The following is a 12,566-nucleotide window of genomic DNA, read 5'->3' on the forward strand; positions in this document are numbered from 1 at the left end:
TTCTTCTGATCATCTTCTGAACCTTGGAACATGACTCTTTTGCTTTTGATATACTGTTCCTGTTCTCTTGGAGCTAACTTTTTTCAATGACACAGGGGGAAATGCCCTGTTTTAATTTCTCAAGAGACACAGCGAATTCTGTGAGACAGATTTTTCAGGTGATGTAAATCAGCCTCCTTCCACTATGGTCAACGAATCTATATTGATTGACACCAGTTGAAGATCTGCATCCTCTATCTTTGTTTGCTAGCTTGTTTTCCAGCTGGATAAACTTACGGTGAAGATTAGAGCGGGCTGAATGTTTTGGAGTTATACTTCATTCAGTTTGGGGGCTAAGTTCACACAGGGACTTAGGTGCCATCCACAAGGCCAGAGAAGGAAGTCAGACTAGATGATCATGATGGTCCTTTTTGGCCTTGGAACTTAGGAAGGTAGTGCTGGTGCCGCCCTATGCCATAGAACACTAGGTTTAGAGCACTAATCTGGGATGTGGGTTGGAGACCCAGGTTCGAGTCCCCATTCAGCCTAACTCTGAGCAGGGCCAAGAACCGGGGTCTCCCATGTCGCAGGTGAAGCCTGAATCACTGGAGAGGGTTATCTGTCTCCCGCTGAGGTTGCTCCAATTTGTATAAAACACTTACATCATCTTTGGGCCAAAGACAGACCATAGCCTGGTGGTAGGGGGACACCTGCGTTCCAGGTCCTACTCCAGTGACTAACAATTTTAGATGTCTTATCTGAGATCCAAAAATGGATGATCCCAAAATTAACTCCTGCTTCTCTGGCCTAGGTTCCATAGTTGCTACACTGGGGATATAAATACTTCCATGCCTAATCACAGAGGAGCTGTGAAGGGTGGAAAGATGCAACATTCCATTGGAAGCCAACAGGCACTGCAGGTGCCCTGCAAGATCGGGCCCTGAATTAGTTCGTTACGCCCCTGAGGAGTTCAGATACGATGGTGATGAGTGAGGTTTAGGGGTAAACGATGCCCTGTGGAAATAAATACTGAGTTGATAAGACCTCCAGGAGGCAAAGCAAAGGCAAGGAGACCGGGGGGGATTCAATTGGAATGAAAATGGAGGCCATTAGCGTCGCATTAAGTGTTTTGGTAGGAAGACACGTGTGTGTGGGAAACTTGTTTAGATGCCACTTTAAGCTTAGATTTTGCAGAGGGCTACACAAAACCCTCCCAAAATAAAGTTGCCAGTGTTAACATTTAATCTGTGAGCACAATCCCAGGCTCCGGACTCTGATGCCTTATCCATTAGGCCATGGGAAACCACCCCACCTTCCTGTGTTCAGCTGATGCCTTATCCTTTCTACCTTCAGCTGATGTCAGCTCCGGCCCTGGGGAAGCAGCCGCCACAATAGACAGCTTGATCCCGATCTTGCTTCCCTTCAGATTAACGGCACAAATTCTCATGGACTCCGGGTGGACAGGGTCACGCCCTTGCAGGCCAGGTGACGAGGGCCATATAAATTCCTCGTGCGAGAGGTGAGAGCTTGTTGGATGGGGTGCAGAAGTGCAGCAGAGAGGAAAAGCAAAGAACGCATTTTTAAAAGTAGCCGACCAAATGCTACCAACGGAACTTCCAAGGGCAGGCTGTGTTTATGCAGCAGCAGAAAGCTGTTCGGAACGACCTTATGCCTCTGAGTTAATTCCTGGGGTTGGATCCGTTGTGAATATTGGCTGGGGGCCATTGCAAGGAAGTTTTTGCCAGTAACAGTGAATGTCAGCGGGACCACCCTGTTCCAGCAGGGACGACTTAAAAAAGCAAAAAGAGGATTGTGAAGAGGGGGGAAAAAAAGGAAGCTAAAATCAAGACTCAAACTCTGCATGTGGAGTCCATGTGTGGGAGAGGGCTTGACTTTGCCCTTCCTAATCTGGAGCCAGCTAGGACTGTATTATCAGCTTCAATGCAATCAACCACAAGATGACCCCTGATGTGAATGAAATCCACGAGGTCTTGCCATAGGTGAGCTTGGCCCAATGGGATAGAAATAGCGTAAGTGTTGGAATGAAGTCAGTAGTTTGCTAGTGCATCTGTACTGCAGTCCAGGAAACAAAGAGCAAGCGAATCCAGTGAACATCTTGGTCCTTTTGTACACCTTTAAAAGATGATAATCATCAATCCAGGAAGGAGTTTAGCTGAAGGGTCACTTTCAGCTGGAGGAGAAATACCAGGGAAAGGCACAACAAGTCTTGAAACAAATAATCATTCGATGTCCAGCAATTTTTTTCAGTGTCTTCCCCTGTAAAATAATTGTAGCTCTAACTAGCCCTGAATGCAAAGGTCACATTTCACTTTTCTTTTTTGCTTGACTGAATTTAGTGCTTGCGGCTTCCTGGGATTGAAATGCTGGAGAATCAAATTACTGTAGTCCACAGAACAAGGAGCAAGGGTGCAAACCATCCACGCTCTCCTGCCCTGCAGAGGCCATTTCTGTAGCTTGAGAAACTAGTTCCATCTCTGTGTCTCTTTAGTCCACGACTCCAGCTACTGAGACTGTCAACTATTATGCAGATTAGTGCTCCAGCTGAAATGGACACGTGTGCTCTAGGCTGATTTTCGGTAGATGTCAATAGGCAAGATGTGGTGACATTTAGTAATGTCATTGGGAATTTGGCTTGGATTCAGACCTGTGACCTAGAGATGGAAGTATTTGCAAGATTTTTGCATCATGTAGTGTTTTGTTTGCATTGTTATAATCTGTAAGCAGCATGATTTTCAGCCCATGGCAAAGAAAACGAGCCACTCAGGCCGAGGTGTAGGCGTGGAGAACTGACTTCACCAGTGGTATGAGCAGCATTTAAAGAGAACTGCATCGCAGCGGACAATAAACATGTATCTGAAATTTAACCTCCGTAAATTCAGATAAACAGAACAAGCAAAATCATCTGTAATAATTCTGATGACTTCATTAGTTGTTATGCATTAGATGCTGCTCGACTGACCATTAATTCTGTAAACCATCTAGGCCCTACCCTTGCACAATTTTCATATGAAAAACATTGCTTTTTAAAAAATTCTGAATTCATTCAAGAACAAAATCTTGTTCTTTTTAATGTGGAACCTTTTCCTTGTGTTAAAGGGTTAATGTTAACATTTGATCCTATAAGGGACACTGCATTTTCACAATTCTTCCCATTCACAGAGAAACCACCTTTTCATCTGCAACAACTGCCTCTTTCCTTTCTGGAAAAAGGCAAAATAATTGGAAGAAAAAGATCACAAAACATTTGTTGTTCTCAGAATTGGCACGAATGCCATATTTTGGGTATCAATGGGCATTTTACATCTGACACCTCATCTCATTATGACACGATATGGAATATAGTATCTTGGGTAAGATGAACCCGCCAGGACAGGTTGCTTTAACAGCAATCGTATGTAAAATGCTGCATGGATTGGGGGCAGTTGTAGCAGATGCAGGACAATGTGGCTGAATGCTAACCACATTTGTACAAAAATGCCGAAATTAGGGACACCCAGAGTGCAGCCTGAAGGCTACTTGGCAACCTATACACTTTTGATAGGCAGCCACTCCTAACGTTGAATGAGAAGGGGAGAGGCAGTGAGAATGCAAGTCCCATAGTGCAAAGCAGCATCTTAATCCATATGTCATGTGACTCAGTTAAGTGGCACCTCTTCTGAAGCTTAGAATAACCCTCACTGGGGTATTGCCTGTGGCTGATCCTATAGCCTCCCTTCTTTTTTTCTCCCTTTCAGTCAAGTGCTACGATGTGCCACGTAAAGTGCAGTGCTCGTTGCAGGTGGCCGGGTGTCACCATGACAGCTCTTCTTGTTCCTGTGGCGGGGGAGGAGGTCTCACCCAAAATCATGCATAGAGCCTCACCCAAAATAGCACGGGGTGCTCTCGTCCCCCATCATCACGGCGCTTCCTTCTTACCACTGTTCTCTCCCGTCTCCAGAAGCCCCCAGTCCTCTGTCTCTGGTTGCTAGGGAGTCTGCTGCCTTAGTTCAGAGTCGCTGCCTTGCGGAGATTTGTGGCAGGCTCTTTTGGGGCCTCTTCCTTTCTAGTTTACGAAGGAGGCAGGATGCGCATCTCCCTCCAAATAGCCTAGTGCAGTGGTGCACAATCATTTTTCTGGGGTGGAGGGGGAATGGCACTTCACTAATTTTGATAGGCAGCCGTGGGCTGGTTCCACCTGAGAAGGGGTGGGGCCTCAGGCATAAGGGGCGGGGCCTCAGGTGGAAAGGGTGGTTCCCTTTAGGCGCTGTGCAGCTGTGGCAGGGGGAGGAAACTTTGTGTGCTTCCCTGCCCCAAGGCCAATTGGGGCCTAGAGTTGGGGGAGCATGCAAAGTCTCTCCTCTCCCCTGCCCTGCCAGGAGCGCATGGCACCTCGAGGGAACCGCCAGCTGCTTTGAACAGGGAATGACTTCACGTACTGCCCTGCCCCCAGGTCTTGATTGGTCTCTGGGCGGGGCAGAGGCAGGGGACCCTCGAGCCAGATCAAATGGCTGGCCTGCGGGCCGGATCTTGTCCACCCATGGCCTAGCGGGATCAGGGAAACACTTCAGCTGCATCCATTTTCTACTGCGCTCAGGGAGGGACTGACCGTATTCCCTGGAGGTGAGGCTAGCTGAGGGAATCTCCGGAGGCCTGGATAGCGCTCCTCTCGTGCAAGCAACTCCAACCCCGCTGTAGAGGTGGGCAAGCAGCACTATTATCCCTGCTTGCAGAGACACTGCGGGATTAAGTGACTTCTCTAAGATCATGAGGCAAATGGCACGAAGAGTCACGAGGAGAAGCCGGGACTTCCGATGACCGGTCTTGCTCTGAATTGCCTGTGTTCTAGTTGCCTGGTTTATTCTCCACTTGGAATGCTTTGGACCATTCACCTCATAATCTGCTCCATCAATGGAACTCAGAATTACTCGGAAGGCTTAGAAGACCAGAACCCCAGAAAGCTTTCCTTTAAAGTATGAGGCAGCACTTAGCCGCCATGCTACACAGCCTTTGAGTAACAGCCCTGGGAAGCCTCAGGCATTTTTTTAGCCACCAGAGGGCACCATAAATGTGCTAAACCTGCCTCATCTGAATGACTGTGGCTTTTATTCTGAAGGCAATAATGCTTTTAAGGCCGAATACATGGTGTTCCCCAGTTCAGACCAAGTCCTGGCTGGAAGACACATGTTATGGAAATGAGACTTTCTTTGCTATGTGCTTTGCTTCTTCAACCCCAGCTATGCAAGTGGTCAGTGGGTGGGCTGTAGGGGCGCAGAGAGGGGTTATCGTGTTGTTTGCAGGTTGGGTAGGAATAGAGCGAGAGAGCACTGGGACGCTGCTTGTCCACAAAGTCAGATGGGTTCAAAGGACTTTGAGTGGCAGAGTGAGTCGGGTCTGTGCAAAAGCACTTAGAAGATTATCTCACTGCTTGGAAGCATCAGAGCAGTACATAGAGCAAGCTGCATTGGCTGGAGCAGGGGGTCTGAGAGGCGACTCCTGGGGCTCGTTTCTCAGTTGTACCTGAAGAATGCCTTTAGTGGAGGTGTAGAGGGGCCCTTTGTGTAGTTCTAATGCTAGACCTGACTCTGTACTGACCTGATGGCTAGCATAAATGAAAGGAAACCCAGGGCTGCTCTGACACCGTGTCAGCTCAACACGCTGTCAGATGGAGGAGCGGCCAGACCACGTCCCTTTTCCCTTGACTGCACCTGGACTTGGCCAGGAGCCGGGTTTGAAGGATTTCCTCACAGAATGGTGATCTACTGGCGTCTCCAGGTAGATTTTTCACTGGCATAGCTTCACCAACAGACCTGAGAACTGGGCTTTGGTGCTGTGTTGCTAGGTCTCTCATTGGCTCACTTGGGCAAATATTTCCTCTAGGTCTAGGAGGCATGCGTGCACTAGCTCTGATCCATGTCGCACGTGTAACCATGGACGCAAGGGGCAGCCGGTCTGCCTACGTCCCTGATGTGGCTGGGTATGTACGTGGGGATGCCAGCCCCTCCTGTCCTTTGCGTTGCCACGGCAACATTTCTGTTTTTTTAGGACACTACTTTGCTCAGAGTGAGTGTGAGTCTGTGCCCTGGATCTGGAAATTACGCCTCTAGCATGAAGCGTGGACATACTCTTAGTGAGCTGATATTTGTAAAGGGCTGTGAGCATCTCTGAGGAAAAATGCTCCAGGGTTTTGTCAACACACAAGTAGTACTGGTAAAATAAGTTGTAAATAGACCTGGTTGGAATATTTTTTCCTAAGCACAAAATATCTTTTTGGTGGAGGAAAAAAAAAATCAAACGCATCAAAATATTTCAGATAGAAAATACGAAACTGTTTGATTTGGAAACAGGCCTCTGTGGTGCCTCACAGGAGTTGGAGTCTGGGTCTCTCATGCTACTCCTAGTCGAGCTTCATCCCCCATGATGCACCAGGTTCTCCCCTCTGAGGGAGGAGAGGAGTGCATCGTGGGAATAGCCTGGGTATGGTGTAACTTGTGAAATGAAATCTGGATGGGGACTGGCCCATGGGGGGATATGAGCTTGCCACAGCAGTCTATCCAGTTAGAAATGTTATAGGCTTTGGCCGAAAGCACCTTTGTTTTGGGTGTTCAGTTTTTTTAACTGTACATTCTCCATGGCAAGCAGGTACTGTCACAAAAAACACGAGAGCTTCCTCAGAAACCCAGTTTGCCCCTGGAAACCAGCTTTGATGGCAGATTTTTGGCCACCCCTGGTTTTTCGATAGACTACGTGGGTGCAGTTGAGGAATAGCCGCCCCGTACTTCCTGTGCAGCACAGACCTGCATAGAGAGTCGCTCTCGTCTCTGAGCCCCTGCTGTGATTTTGAATACATTTGCTTCTGTCTGTCACATTAATTTCCCAATGTGCTTCCAAGCACAAAGAAGCAAATATGTCATTGTTAGCTCACGACCCATCCCATCCAGGCCCATTTCTAACTAGGTTGTATAACCTGAACCTAACAACAGCCTGACTGGTGATTGACTTTGCAATAAAGAAGAGGAAATGGCAGCAAATAAGTGGTGCACTGTGTTTCAACATATGCCTAAAATATCAACTCTGGAGGTGGTCTTGCAAATTTTTCTAATTGTAATTGACACAGGGGAATTTTGCCAAAACCAAGGAAGCAAAGCAACTATTTTTAGCTCCCCTTACAAACCCGGGAAAGATCCATCTTGGATATCCTCTTGTTGACCTTATTAACGTGTATGTGTTTAGAAGGTCACAGAGAAAATCATTAATATTCGGTTGGTTCAGTGCTTGGAAGGTAATAAGTATTTCCTGCTTATCAGAGTGGGTTTTGAAAGGACTTTGAATCACTTGATTTGTTTATCTTTGGGAATCAATAAGGCCCTTACTAAGAGGGGTTTTGTATTTTTATTTTAGATTTGGGGAAAGCGTGTGACCTATTATTTAATACAATTTGGGGACTGTGTATGATAGGAAGCAAAAAGTCAAGAAATTCTGAAGTCTGGCTTCAAATAGTGTTGTTAATTTGGCCATGTTGGGGATCTTATATATTTCATCCTATAGCAGTTTATGGCACCAACAGGAGCATTAAGCAGAACATTAGAAATAGAAAATTCTTGTGTTGTAGAATATACAGGGTGCTGTATTAAAGACCAGATACCTCAGAAACCTCAATATTGCATCAACACAGATTTTTTTAATTGAATATGAATATGAACTATGATAATCCTTAAAATGAGTTACTAATTCTGAAAGCTACGTAGTAAAAAATCCTTTGGTTTTTGGTAAAAGGGGACTGCACAAAGCAAATGAGAAGATACTGTAGTGTGTAGTCTCTTATTGTCTGGAGCTGGGTAAGATGTCATCTCTAGTTTCGATGATTGTTTGCTTGAAATCAGGTTTGGGTTGAGTGGCCACAGTCTGAGTCTTTAGACAGGTAAAACAAAGGAAGTAGATCTACTCATGGGTGAAGAAAGAGATTTCCCATGTTCAGAAATGCACACGTTTCTGGTGCAGGATTTAGGATACATCACTCATTTAAAATGCTCACTGGTTTTTTAGCAGGGATATTATTTAATCCCTGGCATGAACTTTTATGTGGCTGCTTGTATTTTTACAATGGCTTTGTAGTTGTATATTATAACAGAACGAGGTAATGATCGGACTGCTAAAGATGTATTGAGCTGCTTAAAAAGAAAAATAATGCAACGATAAAATACAAAATCTGAACTTGATACTGCCTGTTTTAGTTATTAAGATTTGATTGAAGATAAACAATTGTCGACAGTACAATTGGTTGGAAGGATAGACCGCTAGTTACTGTGAGCAGCTGAAGTTCTCCTTCATGGACAGCATATTAGTAGAAAGCGACTACTAGACAGGTTTGCACTCGTCTTGCAAAATGAAATACGTACAAAATTCACAACGCAATGCTAGCGGTGATACACTGCTGCTACCTATTCCTTGGGACATAGTGAATCTTTTTCCAGCCTTCTGAGATTGTCCCAAATCACAAGGCTTCTGGTCTGGCATCAGCCACTAAAATAACTCTTGCATCATTTTCTATCTCCCCCTATATACCTATTACTGCAATGTTAGGAAAATGCCCTGATTTGCCAAAATAAAACAAAGGCTTAGAATCTTTTTGTCAGTGCAGACAACAGAGCAGTTTGGCCCGATCCTTCAAACATTTACACATGAGCTTACCTTTTATGCGCGTGCTTTTGAGTTCAATGGAACTACTCACCTAACTATGGACCCGTGCCAAAGTCCCAAGTGGGAAAGGTTCCCACAGACTCTATGGAGTTTGGCTCAATCAAGCCTTTTACGTGTGTCTATTGGCAGGCTCAGGGCCTCTGGGGTTGCCAAAGAAACCGACCCCTGTGAAATGTGGTTGTGATTAAAAAAAGAGAAATGTTCATCTTTTAAAATGTGATCTTTTTGTGCACCGCAATAATCAATATTAATTAAAAAGGGATATGCTGAGGGGTTTTTTTTTAGAGGGAGAATAAAACCCTTTGGTTTTTAAGATGGTTGGGTGACACAGAGATACATCTCCATTCTCCTGCTCATTTGTAACTGTACAACACACAAAGACCCTGCCAGGAAGTGCAGGACCCAGGGGCATAGCCCAGACTTGCCACAGTCCTGTTCTGGGTGCTACATTTTAAGAGGGATGTAAAGAAATTGGAGAAGGTCCAGAGAAGAGCAACAAGAATGATGAAAGGTCTAGAAAACATGAGCTCTGAGGCAAGGCTGAAGGAAGCGGGCTTGTTTAGTTTGGAAAAGAGAAGACTGAAAGGGGACAGGATAGCAGTTTTCAGGTATCTAAAAGGGTGTCACAGGGAAGAGGGGGGAAAATTGTTCTCCTTGGCCTCTGAGGATAGGCCAACAAGCAATGGGCTTAAACTGCACCAAGGAAGTTTAGGTTGCACATTAGGAAAAACTTCCTACCTGTCAGGGTGGTTGAACATTGGAATAAATTGCCGAGAGAGAGTGTGGAATCTCCATCTCTGGAGATATTTAAAAGCAGATTAAACAGACACATGTCAGGGATGATCTAGACCAGTGGTCCCCAACCTTTAGAGGCTCCCGGGCGCCCGGGGTGTGGGGTCACTCACATGCCGGGCGCACGCCAGGGGACGGGGATGACCTGGCAGCCGGTGCCGGCATGTGCCCCAGGGCTGGGGTTGGGGCCGCCTGAGCGCCTTGTGCCCTGGGCCAGGGGCCAGCGCTGCCACCCGAGCCGCATGCCTGGGGCCGGCACCGGCGCCGCTCGAGCGCCACGCGCCCGAGCGCCCACATGTGCCCCGGGGTTGGGGCTGCCGGGGGCGGGGACAGTCCAGGTTGTTGGCGGGCACGCACAAATGCCCCGGCGGGTGCCATGGAGCCCGTGGGCACCACGTTGGGGACCACTGATCTAGACGGTGCTTGGTCCTGCCGGCAGGAGACTGGACTTGATCTCTCAAGGTCCCTTCCAGTCTTATGTGATTGTATGATTCTATTTTAAGGGAAAAAGGCACTCGCCTTTAGGTAACCCACTCTACTGGGCTTTGGTGATTGGTTCCAAAGGTCAATTGTGAAATGGAATCGCTAGTATGGTATACAAAACTGCACCCTTGTGTCACAATAAAACACGCCAGGTAAGGGAGTACTCTTGTAATCAATCATATTCTAATTCTAATAGTCTCCCTTTTTTCTCCACTCAAGCTCATCTGAAGAAGTGGGTTTAGCCCACGAAAGCTCATGATACTGTAAAGTTACAGCTGAACACGGTTACACCTCTGAGACATTGCAGGCTAGTGAACAGGGAAACACACGACTGATGTAGAAATCAAAGTTATCCACGGCAAAGCAGAAGTGAAGCAATGTCAAACTAGTAGGTATTTTTGTGTGATGGGTTAGTCCACGTTTGGCTTGGCAAACTTGTGGCCTTTATGTGAAGTTTTCTTCCGAAATCCCAACTTTTTTTTGTTGAGAAAAACAGGCAAAAAGTGATGTAACAAAGTCATCTTGATTGGAAAACCTGAATATGATGGAGCCAAAGTCTTAACTGCAACCCCCCTTGCATTTGTGGTACAAGGCAGAGCATCAACATTATTTGAACACCTCTTTTTTTGCTAGCTGAATTTCCTTTGTTGGACGTTTCATTTGGGGGTGGGCAGGATGGGGGGAGAGGAAATAAAAAGGAAAATGGACTATTGGCAGTGTAGGCCTAATCCTACTCAGTTTACTCTGGCAGAGAGCTCCAGTAATTTGGATGAGTCTGATGGGCAGGGCTCGATTAGTTTAGGGCGGGAAGATCTTTTAACCTCATTATTGTTTAGCTTGTGGCTGGGCCTGCTATTCTGTGATTGCTTCTTAATTTGTAAACCTTTGCTTTGCTTTCGGTTTATTCCAAAATCTGTAAACCTCATTCTGTGAGGAATAATGCCTATACCGAAATAGCTATTTCGAAATAAGGCGTGTGTAGATGCTCCACTGCTGCCATTTCGAAATAGCCTCTCACCAGGGCCATTCTAAGTTATTCCTCCCCGGTGCCTCTTGGGACTCTAAATTGAGACCACATGTCTACATTAGGGAAGCCTGCCTCCGACTAATTTTGAGGCTTCCCTGCAATGTAGACATGCTATTTCAAAATAAGCTATTTTGGAGTATTTCTTCCAGAATAGCTTATTTGGAAATAAGCGTCCAGTGTAGACCCATACCCTTATGTTTAACTCTTCCTATCTCTTCTTGGATCTCTTATCTTATGGTCATAAATCAAAGTGGCTGCTGTCTGCAAGCTTGGGTTACCAATATCATAATTCTAGTGTTTAACAGGGAGCTGTAAAGTCAGTCCTGCATTTTACAGAACCCATGACCTTCATTGATGTTGCAGCTACATGGAATACAAGTTTCTGTTGATTAAGTTGCTCAGTGAGGGGCTGAGTTTGGAGGACAGACTATTTCTAATGGTTTTCCCCTTCTGCTACTGACCCGTGTCTTGTGTCTTTCCGCCAACGTGATACATGTACAGGTATTTGAAAGCAAAAGCTCTTTTCAGGGTCTGACTTTCCAGCAGCATCTGACTCTCAGAGTGAGGAATCTGCCCTCTTGCAGGATGGTGGAAGAAGGGACCAGTGTGGGTTTGGGTTTGTTTTGTGTGGCCATCCGTTCCAGTAGGACAGAATGGAGAAAGGGTGTTACAAGGAGGAGGGAGAAAAATTGTTCTCCTTGGCCTCTGATAATGGGACAAGTGGCAATGGGCTTAAATTGCAGTTGGGGGAGGAGGGGAGGGAGAGGAGTTAGGTTGGACATTAGGAAAAACTTCCTGTCAGGGTGGTGAAACACTGGAATAAATTACCCTGGGAGGTTGTGGAATCTCCAATACTGGAGATATTTAAGAGCAGGTTAGACAGACACCTGTCAGGGATGATCTAGATCCATGATGTCCAACACGCTAGCCACTAGCCACATGTGGCTATTTGGCCAGTTGAGTGTGGCTAATTGGTTCACAAAATTATTTACATTTCCAGGATAACGTGGCTAGTTTGTGATAGCAGTAGCCACTATAGCAGCTCTTCCCCCCCAACCGCCCTCCTTTAATTCGTTAACCGATTAAATGATATGTTTCACTGCTTAGCCAATTAAAGAGGATTTTACATCCCTATTTATTACTGAGGGGCGTCTACACTGCAGGGATTAACTTGAAATAAGCTACGCAGAATGAGCTACGTCAACTGCATATCTTATTACAAAATAGCTTATTTTGAAACAGGGAGTGTCTACACGGCACTTATTTTGAAATAGAGCGCTCTTCCTCCGACTTCCCTTATTCCTCATACTATGAGGGCTACAGGATTCGGAGTAAGAAGTCCTCCAACTTGACAGTATTTTGACACTATTTCAAAATAACTGCCTGCTGTGTAGATGTGGACTAAGTTATTTCGGACTAGCACTAGGTATTGCGAAATAGTGTTGCAGTGTAGACGTACCCTGAGACTGGGTGAGAAGAAAGAAACCCAGTTTCTTTGTCAGCACCTAGGTAGAACTTTTATCAGAGCCTCTGATCATGCAGCCTTTATACAAATGACTCCCCACTGCCCCCATCCCGTGACGTCCGG

General features: G+C 46.0%; 1 protein-coding gene across 2 annotated transcripts in view; it reads left to right on the forward strand.

Annotated features, from left to right (window-relative positions):
• Positions 1-12,566, forward strand: part of FGF18 (fibroblast growth factor 18) — a 110,343-nt gene that overhangs the window by 31,362 nt on the left and 66,415 nt on the right. The window contains exon 1 of one of the 2 annotated variants that reach the window (XM_089769553.1): positions 9,861-10,339. The exons of the other annotated variant lie outside the window; for it this stretch is intronic. The gene's annotated coding sequence lies outside the window, so the exon portion shown is untranslated. Of the gene's footprint in view, positions 1-9,860; positions 10,340-12,566 lie in introns of those variants that run through there. 2 annotated transcript variants of the gene reach the window in all.

Source organism: Pelodiscus sinensis, chromosome 16 (assembly GCF_052426305.1).
Source record: "Pelodiscus sinensis isolate ZL-2025 chromosome 16, ASM5242630v1, whole genome shotgun sequence".
In the NCBI taxonomy this organism is placed as follows: Eukaryota; Metazoa; Chordata; order Testudines; family Trionychidae; genus Pelodiscus; species Pelodiscus sinensis.